This window comes from Trachymyrmex septentrionalis, unplaced genomic scaffold (assembly GCF_001594115.1).
Source record: "Trachymyrmex septentrionalis isolate Tsep2-gDNA-1 unplaced genomic scaffold, Tsep1.0 scaffold35, whole genome shotgun sequence".
NCBI classification, from domain to species: Eukaryota; Metazoa; Arthropoda; class Insecta; order Hymenoptera; family Formicidae; genus Trachymyrmex; species Trachymyrmex septentrionalis.
In genome coordinates, this window is record NW_017305514.1 from 836,835 (window position 1) to 847,756 (window position 10,922).

The 10,922-nt window shown below is 37.0% G+C and overlaps 1 protein-coding gene across 1 annotated transcript in view; it reads right to left on the minus strand.

Moving 5' to 3' along the window:
- LOC108750269 (fat-like cadherin-related tumor suppressor homolog) overlaps nucleotides 1-3,888 on the minus strand; it is a 131,255-nt gene extending 127,367 nt beyond the window's left edge. The window contains exon 1 of the mRNA XM_018489617.1: nucleotides 3,691-3,888. The gene's annotated coding sequence lies outside the window, so the exon portion shown is untranslated. The remainder of the gene's footprint in view (nucleotides 1-3,690) is intronic.
- Nucleotides 3,889-10,922: the final 7,034 nt, after the last annotated feature.

The following is a 10,922-nucleotide window of genomic DNA, read 5'->3' on the forward strand; positions in this document are numbered from 1 at the left end:
GCAAGATTGAATAATTGCAAAATAAATGGCTGTTATTACGCTTACTTTTTAAATTCATACTTTTCTCCACAAATATAAAGTTTGCTACTTTAAACTCCGAAAATATCTGATCGCATTAACCTTCCGAAGCTGACGGATGGATGGATCTATTGGGCCCACTTAATTACGTATCTCTTTGTCAAAAATGTCAAACAAATTTCACTCAATTTTCTTTGTTACATCTGCAAATGTGGATTATTCTTACTAAAATTTAGTATTTATGAATGCTAACAGAGTGACGAATAAACATCACTGACTAGCATCTGACTGAATAATATCAATGTTTTAATTTCACACTCAATAATGTAATTTTATGTGCAACATGTGTTATATTGTTGAGTGAAATTATAACATTTATGTTATGTTAGTTGGTATTTATTAGCAAATATATTTTAACAAGAATAATCCAAATTTGCGAAAAAGAAAATCGAATTGTGCATCAATTAAGAGAAGTAAATCTATTTTCGGCGAATATTAATGATTATATTTCAGAGCGAATTACATACATATCTAATTCTGCAAACTGCGCGCCGAAATCTTTTCCAATCTTGAAACGCAATTATGAACAGAACTAGAGTAGTATAATATTATATATTAAATTAACAAGCAACTTAATAATTTTGATGCTGATAAGCATTGTTAGTTATGGTTAATGAATTGTTTTACATTTTGTATTCAGTCACAAAGAGATTTGTAATTGAGAATATTTTAATGAATTATATCATTTTGATTCTTTGAGATAATTAATGCCTTTAATTAACATAACTTAAATAGGTCTTACCTCGGGTATTACAGACCCCCAATATCAGTGAAGTGTCTTACAGATTTCGACATCCGTTCCAGAAGACGAACAATAGATTATCTAATGCCGTCCGTTATTAAAGCCGAATCAAAGGAGGATAGAATTACGTTGTAGTTACTTGAATTATCTATCGGAGCGTTGTGCGCGTAAACTTAGCGTACAATATCCACGTCATACGGATTATGCATAAACAACAGATAAACATCTGCGTGAAAGAGTTACAAGACTTACGCGTTCTTATTTTTTTTTCCCCCTCCGCATGTAAAGCCTTTGTAAGATGAAAGAAAAATACAGAAAATTGAACGAGAGAGAATAGACTGCACTTATAATTGTTTTTTTCATTGGGTTTTCCCGATATCAAATGTACGTAGCGTCAAAACAAATTCAGTTACGTTAAAATCAACATGATGCGGCGCGCGAGAATTTTCTATAACAACGATATCTTCATTTTAACAAACTCACGTACAGCTTTTTACGCGCACAGCAACGGAGCACTGTAGAGAAACGTATCTGTATAATTACTGTTGCAGTATCTTTTATGAATAATAATTTAAACGTAGCGTATCGTGTTTTATATTATGTTCACCCGGTTCGACGTAAAAAGCGCGGAGTTAAATAAATTGCGCCGAACGATGTAAACGAATTTGCGTGCACAGCGCCATGTACAATATTAAAATGGACCGCGAAAAAAATATATATACATGCATATGCGCGCAGATTTTTTTTTATCAGCGCGCGTGCTAACTGAATTTAGATAGAAACGAACGACATTTCGGGTCCATCTGTTTTTCGTTCGAAAAACCGACGAGAATCAAACGAATGAGCGGAGCAGTCCGAACGAAACGTAGTCCAATAACAAAAAATCATGCTCATTCATTTTCAGCCGATGATAAAATAATAACAACCGAATAGAGCCAGCACTATATCGTTCCGTTCTTATCGAATCACTATCGTTATCTGATCGAAACATCTAGTCGGCATCGATTCACAGAGAAGTTTCATCAAGAAATCTCATAAAGAGATTTCGCCACGCGCGGCTGTGAGTGAGATGTTCCGGTAAAAAGTGTGACGCGCGGTTCACACTCCCTCCCCCCCTCTTACCTCCACCCCGATCTTTCCTGGGTAGGTATACCGCCCCGCTCGGGTAAAAAGCTGAGTTTCTGGAAGAGCGATAAAAAAATCCGTTCGCCCGCCGAGCGACGGAGCGAGTCCCGCTCCGAAACTCGTACGAATGAGACAGCGAGTCGTTGTGTGACCCGCACACCGGTTTCGCGATTGCAAGAAAAGAAAACATTCAAACACGCCGCGCGAATAATGGAGCTTTCCGAGACTGGTGCTCATAGTTGATTCTTACCGCATTTGAGACTGTCTTAATTCCAATCTTTCAAAATGTCATAAACTAATCACAGCGCCGTATCAAAAGACTCGAAATATTATTTAATCCTCGATTATAGTAGCGGGTTTATAGTAGCTCGTTTGAATCCGAGTGAAAATTTTAGACGGTTGTTACAATCTGTATGATTGATACGCACGTGATCAATAAAATGCCTTTTCGCTCGAAGTTTCCTACGTTTCTGACAGACGTATTTAGGTGTTCGTATGTACAAACACAGTTTGTTACAACTTGCAGTAATACTGTAATTATTTATAAAATGTACGTATATTTAAACATTTATTTCAATACTAACATGGTACATGCATATGCGATGAATCTGCTTGAAAAACAGTCAGTTTCAAGCGAAAAGACATTAATGACCATGTGAACGAGATTTTCAACTGTAGAGAAAAAAAATTCTATTAATCATTATAGGATAGAAGTTTACTTGCATTCTGCACTTCACACAAACAAGACACTTTACACAGTAAATATCGAAGGAATGCGTTCAGCAGAAAAAGCAGCTTTACAACTGTCGTAAAATTCTTTAATATGATTGGTCTTGCCCTTAGTTCCTCACTGGATCTAAATATATAAATCATATCTAAGAATTTTAACCTAACAATGATAACCTAATCCCTCGATTTAAATATTATTTTGTTATTTTCAACTTTTACGTGTATCGAAATGTAAAATAATCCATTTCTGTAGTCGAATTTGTTTAATTTCAAAATAAACATTTATATTAGCGCATGCATAAACAATAAATTCAATTTGTGTCGAACATATTTATTAATTAAACGGTTTAACTCTATTGTTTTAGTTGAATTAACGACATAACGAGAAGCAGTGGCGGCCTATAAAAATGATCAAAAATAACTCGAATTAGATATAACGACATTATGAATTTAACAGTGTAGAACTTGAGTGTAATTTTCACAGCTGTAGTTAAGGGTCAAGATAGGCCTGAAATAAACGGACTATAAATACTAGCCCGAGACTCCGTCAATCAATCTTTATTTCTCAAGTTTTCCTTATCTCCAGTTTTACTCCGTGACACGTGAAAAGATTTGTTTTTTTTTTATCGCTGCACTAAACTGCGCCTAGAATTTTCCTTCTGGCTTTCGTTAAATTTTAAACATATACCAACATCACTTTAATTACAAAGAAGAACAAGTTCATCTATAAAAAAAAAAAACAGATCTAAGGTCACGAAAAGATCGAAAAGTTTCAGTCGTTATTCGAGGACGCCATCTTGTTTGACGAACGAGATCGAACTGATCGATGCAACGTCGCGTAAATCGACTGAATCGTCACCGAGAAACGCTTCCTTACGCGATTCATAATTTAACACGTTACTCGCTTTCACGGCGACCTCACGCATTCCGCATCGGCGAATGCAGGCGTTCTTTGTCTCGCGGAAGCGAGGGAACGGCTCGAAGTCTCGGAGAAACGATCGAGAAGAGACACTGACCTTGTTGCGCTGCGATTCCCTCGCGGCCGGCCGCAACAAAACACAGCGGGGCAAAGCGGCGTCCCCTCCGCTTCTCGGAATTGTGCTTCAGGTAATCCAAAAAATTCCACGTAGATACACCACTCGTCGCGTCGCGTAATCAACCGTCGTCGTCCAACTGGCAGTCTCACATTCGCGCGCACTGTATGTTGAAACAAAAAACCGTGTCACTGCACTGTGTGAAGTTAGCCGCGAGCGCGAAACGATACCACCGGTAGCCGGCGTCGCCACGATTTTTTTTGTGGATCCACCTGCTCCTCTTACGCGATATTATACATTCACTCGAGACGTCGCCGTGCGGCGCGACTCCACGAAAAACTCCGCGCGCGCGAGACAATGAATCACATCGGCGATCAGAGCGGTGTCGGAGCTCTGCCTTTCCACGTGGAAAACGAACGACCGCCGCGAACACACGTCCGTCACGTCGGAACGACAAGCCGAGACTAGCGCGCCGCTGCGGACGCCGTGAAAAGCGAGCCTAGTAGACTATCGCTGTCTCTCTCTTTTCCCTTTCCGTTTCTCTCTCTCTCTCTCTCTCCCCACCCCTCGTTCGCTCAGCCGCTCGCGCTATCTCTCTCGTACACTCGCGACGACTCTCACCGTTCGCGTGCGAGCCCACTCTCCTCTCGCTCGCACTTTAGGCCTCTTTCCCCTCGATCGTCGTTCTCCATTCCTCTCCCTGCTGGTCCCCCGTACCGTACCCCTCTATGGCCTTTCGTCCCTCACCCCTCGTCCCCGATCCTCACCTGCCGACCGCCCGATGCGCTCTTCCACGGCCAAGCGACGATCCCTTCTCTCCATGAACGATCTCTTAAGCCTATGTCGCACTACACGTCGGAGAGACCGAGGAATTGCGAATTAGAAATTAGAATGTAAACGAAAATAATTTTAATTCTACTTCGTCTCGTGTTCCGCCTGACTGAATTTTAATTCTTCACCTCGCAATTCCTTAATCTTTAACGCGTAGTGTGACACGGGCTTTATGCCGGTCAGACCAACCCGATCCCTTTTCCAACCATACTCTGGTCTCCAGCGCGAACACGTTACCGCGTGCTCCCGTCGACGTCCCCCTCCCCTTCCCTCTTCACCCCCCCCCCTCGCGCGCTCGATCCCGCTCAGAGTAAAACTCCCCACGTTATGCATCGTTGCGCCCAACACACGCAAGTTCGGGCACCGCACGCTTCTTCTCTCATTTCCTCTCTCTGTCTCTCTTTCGCTTTTGTCATGCCGACTGGCCGGCTGGTCTTACGTTACGATGCGTTTTGCCGTCCGCAATCAACGGTCGACACTCACGATTGGATGGCGGTCGCAAAAAAAGAAAAGGGAGTCAGCTCGCGGGTGGTATTTAAATCTGGGGGGCGTTTGCATTTTGCCGGAACTCCGGCTGAAAATCACGTGAAAATGTATTCGGACGAGGTACGGTACGAGAAACGTAACTTCGAAAGAGCCGGTCGCGCGATAATAGGGAAGCCGATAAACTCGCCGAGTGGATACTCGGCCGTTAGTCCATGTCGATACGGCGATGAAGAGGGAGGCGTTTTTGTCAGCCGATATTCAACGCGACATGGGTGGAAGCGGTTTTAATGGAGAGTACTCGCGTACAAATTGTTGCGCACTTTATAAATATATCGGAGTCCATGACTGGGATAAGCCCCGAATAATATCACGGAAAGCTGTACATGTTGGTAAAAGAAATAAATCTGTATTCAGACGAAGAAGAAATTTCTGAAAGATTTGTTGCACCTGTTTTGTTTACATACGGTGAATGTAAAAAGTGTTAGTGTACTGTTTTTATTATGTCAAATTATGTCCAGTTGAGTTATTTTTAGTCATTCCTATAAATCACCACTGTTCTTACTCGATATGTCATATGAATTATACAATTTAACTCAAGAAATATTAATTTGTCTCAAACTTAATTTATTACTCACTAAGTACATATGTTAATAATAAATAAACGCTACTTACTTTGAAACTAAACAATTCGATTACAAAAATGGATTGATTTGACGTGATTGTTCTTTTTAATCGTATATTTTAAATTAAAACAATACATTTTTCATATATTTGAAAGTTAAAAATAAAAAATGTTATTTAATTTAACAAATAGCATTTAAATTTAATCCTTTAATTTTCAACAATGTATTCGTATACTTTTATATAAAAAGCCTTGTTTGTAAAAAACATAAATATTAATCAACAATTTTGTACAATGAGTACGTTCTGCCATAAACAAAAGAGTTTCGTGAAAATAACCGTGTAAATGATTTTAGAACAGGAATGGCCCATTTGCAGTGGCACATAAAAGCATTCTCAGTGGCACGCCTAAAGACCCGAGTTTACAAAGAAAAATTTTTAAAACCAAAAATGATACAGTGAAATAGCAGCCATATTCCACTGCAATCTATTTTTTACATTTGCGCGCTCTCTCTCTCTTTCTCTCTCTCTTTCTTTCTCTCTGAATTTTATTCATTTTTATGCTGAAGGTATTAGATTGATATTTTATTACTGCATTTTTGTCACATGACAAAAATTTTTATCTCGCGATAAAAAGTATATATTGATTGGGTATCGCATAATTTTCTGGGGAATTCTATTCGATAGCCAATCAAAAAACGAAAATAGAATAATGTTTTATACCCGAAAACAATAAAACGCATGCAATCTCTCATTCATATTTTGGTCTATTTTATTTACAGAAATTTACTTTAAAATAAATGGAAAACACGATAGTAGACATAAACTTTGTTAAACAAAAGAGATCGTCTTAAATATATAATATGCGTCTTACATATATAAGATATTTAAAAATGTCTTTTAGAGATCTTTTATAGACGTCTTTTCGATACCTTAGGCAACATGTATGTTACCTAGATTTTTGCTTTCAATGCAAGAGAAAAAAATATAACTATAATATCGATCTTTTTTGTTTACTTAATACTGCAGCAGAATGGTGCACTGAAGATAATTCGGGCGTCTATATAATAGCACGTCAAAAAGATCATTCCTATCTTAGAAACTAAATTTCTCGATTGTACGAACATTTCGTGCGTTCAAACAATTACAATTCTTCATCTTTTATTTATTATTAAGATAATATATTTTTTAATTATTTTATAATTATTATATATTTTTTTAGGTAAAATAATTTTGAAAAATATACAATCTATTTTATTCTTCGTTAATAAATTGTTAATTCTAATGTTTATTTTTAATACTAATAATAATTTTAACATATCCTAAATGCGCTAACTTTACTGAAAAAATACTTTACTTCCACAGTATTATCTTTATGTAAATTTTTTTACATAATATTTATGTTACTTTCTAATGCATCCATCTTGTGTTAAATAAGCACAAAGGCTTAAATGAACTGTTTGAGATATATGCAATGTGTTAAATTTAATACAAATTTTCCAACTGGTATACTAATACTTATACACTTCCTATATTTATAAATGATAATTATACATTTACCAAAATACACAGTACTGCATGCGACTGGTGATAATGCGCAAATAACGGAATTAATGGGTTGCATGTTTCATATTTTCGAACAACACAAGAACGTACGGCAAATATTATCTAGTTCTGCCGTCATCTTTGAACAGCTCATTATATGCAGATTACGCGGGGACTAAAATCATCGCGATAATATTGCCGATGCATTTAACAAACGCCATTGCTTCATAAAGCGATAAATAATTGCTCGGTGAGAGGAGGCATTGTACTGTTTTTTGGTAATCAGGCGTAAATAACAATAGTTAATCGTGCATGAAACGCATACGAAAGTATACGCTTTGTTTTGTTTTTAATGCACCGTGGTTCATATATCGATCGGAGCGTAATGTATTAGAAGCACTGCAAATATTTTTAAAACTCTCTCGTGGAGTAATCGTAACATATTTACCTGCATGAAAAATTTGCAGCTTCAATTTCTAACGTTTACTGTGCCAGCAAGCCATGTGAGACACGAAATTTCATTATCTGATTATTTTCTTCGGAATATAATACAATTATCGACGATTACGAATATGTGTTAAACCTTCTCTGCCGATGTACAATTTTTTCACTTTTTCATTACCATGTTTCATAAGGTTTTCGTTAAAAATATAATAGTGGAAATGAGATAAAATCGGCAAAATTGTTTTTCGAAGAATATGACTTTTGAGGCATTGGCACACAAAAATGAAAATTGTCACTGTTTAAAATTCGATATAGCTACACGAGTATTACCGATGCATTGATAGAAAGGTTTAACAAAATACTTAACGTTGGACAGGACGAATGTTACCGCTTTCGCGAATTGTTTATAGGATATAAATTTTCAGAAAATGCGCTCTAATTGACTCGTAAATTTCGCTCGTGCATAAATCATACAATGTATACCTGCGTCTGCAAAAATTTATGTTATTATAACAGTCTCTTGGCGTGAGATACGTTACGCTCGATCTATCACGTTTCCGGAAAAAGGGTTTTACGCGGAACAACATTTATGTCACGTCAAGTTAGCATTTAAATTTACGCACGGTGTCAAAGATGCAGATGGCATTTTAGACGACTCTAAATTGCGTCCACAGTGAGACAAACGTACGACCGCAGCCAGTCCTGTATTTGCCCCGGTAGTTGCTAGTGACTAAGCTAACGGAGCCGACTATGTACCAGGAACTCGCAGAAAGGGACACGAACAGAAGGTCCCGTAGTCCTCTGTTCCTTCCACTACCCCCCGCTGTTCTTGTCTTATCGACGCCCTACCGTCCTCAGCATCTCGCTCGCCCTCACAGTCAGTTCGTTTGTGTGCTTGGACACCATTACCTTAATTAAGAGCGAAGTTTTCTCAAGCTGCCCGAGCGAACACTTCCTCCAAACTAAGTTCTCTCTCTCTCTCTCTCTCTCTCTATTGATTTTATCTTAATATCCTTAAGTTCTTCGCACTTCTTCCTTTTATTCATCTTCCTCTCCACTCGAAGGCGCTACGTGCCGCGACTAAATGGCTTTACATGCATAAGACGTCTCGTCATTAATGTCGCAAAACTTATCGCCACCTTAATGAGAATTTCTCGTAACTTCATTTTTCTAAATATGACGCGCCGACGCGAAGACTGTTTGAGAATTTTTTAATATAGTTCAGCATTAAGTTCAGGATGCACTCTCTTAAATGATTTACGATGTTATACTTTACAGCGCGGGGATGTCTTTATCATAAGATAACGATAAAATACTTATCTTCTTTAGTAAAAGTAAAACTGCGAGGGAAAAAAAATCCTCTCTCATCACGTTCATTATGTAATCTCTTTTCATGCGGGCACCTTCTAAAAGATTTCAGATATCATTATTGCTTTATAGAGTGGCAATTTTTAATAATTAACTGAAAGACATTAAGCTGAATACTCGCACTTCATTTTAGCGTATAACGTTTAACTTCATTTTATAACGCATAAATTTTAACTTACCTTTTTCATTTAGATATACCTTTTTATTTATTGACGGTTTTGCACTTTTCATTCCTAAACTTTATCACTTCCTTTAGAGTTTCTTTGAATAGGTGCAGAAAAAGATGACAGTAATGAGCTTATTTTTATTCGAACCCGTTTACAAATGTTGCAATAAAAAATCATAGCGCTTGTGCTTATATTAGCCCTTTTTGTACTACTGCGGATTCTTTTCGTTCTCAAATGTCTCTAATACCATAACATGCTTTACAAAAGATTCCAAGAGAAAATGGATGAGCTCTCTTCCTTAAAGGATAGGTATTCGAATTCCGACTTCGTAAAAGAGTCGATCAGTGTCATAAAGGACAAAGATTATATACGTATATGTATCAAAGTATTTCAATGCACAGGTAATAAATTATCTAAAGACTCTCAGAAAGAATAAGAATATAACTACTTAAAATTGTATTTTACAATTAAGCATAAAATAATATTAAAGATATTAAATTTATAAAATTAATAAAATTATATACTAAATTTTTTTAATTTATTAAAATATTTTTGTCTATTATTTAATATAATATTATTATCTAATAATTACATAAGTATACCCAAAGATATTTCTCAATTCAAATGATTGAAACTTACACAGTTGGAAAATTTAAACAAAAATAATATGTTAGAATATATAACACAATCATTATGTTAACATAAAAAAATGTAACACTTTGATACAATTTAGAAATAATTTATCGCAGCATATGTCTTCAATAAAATGAATAAATTAATTTATATTAATTTATATTAATAAAATTAATTTAGAATATATTTAATTGACACGTATATTCATCTTTTATTCATGTATCTTATAACTTATGTTTCGAATACATTATTTTTATGTTATTTGTTTACTTACTCATAAATTCTATTATTTAACACCAAGAAATGTTAGACATTATTTTAACATAAAATATTCAAATGACACAATCGCATTATGTTACTCAAATACGTTACAACAATTCAACACAAAACACTATAACAAATACCGATTTTAACATAAGTTACAAAATGTTTTTTATCGTATAGTATCAGTCGAATTGACGCAAGCATTTTTCAATTAAATGTAACATTTTGCGTCATTTATTTTCGGCTCCTAAAGAAGGCCAAGAATTTTTCTATCAAGAGTCACAGGAGTGGGTACGTTAAAGGAGACTCAGTAGAGATGATGAAGAGATGGACGAACGAGAGTAACAGAAAGAGCAACGCTTTCAAGAGATGAGGAGTGACCGAGTAAAGAAAGAAAGATAAAGCCAAAGAGAATCAGTCAGTCGTGGTAGAGCCAGTCGTGGCCCACACTGGATTCAAGGCTATCAACCTCTAAGCATCCATTAACTACCAGCCGTCGAGGTGTACGAGCGCGCGTATATGCATCACGCACATACGAGCGAACGCATGCATACGCGCGCACGGAGACGGCTACCCATTCCGCGGTATTTCACCTTAGGCGTCCGCAATTTCGCGGTTCCAAACAACGGTGTTGATTAGACCGCAAATGTCACTCCCGTTGTTATGATCGAAACGCAGATCGGTGATGCCGAATGCGCTTTGTCAGATTGTTACAAATTTTATTTTGTGAACGTATATACGTTTCGCTCGCACCGAATGTTCTACGTTTGTACATTCAAAACAAGAAACGCGAATTTGAAGTTGTGGTTACAATTAAGGAGGCGCTCCCCCCTCCCCTCCCCCCCCCCCCCCCAT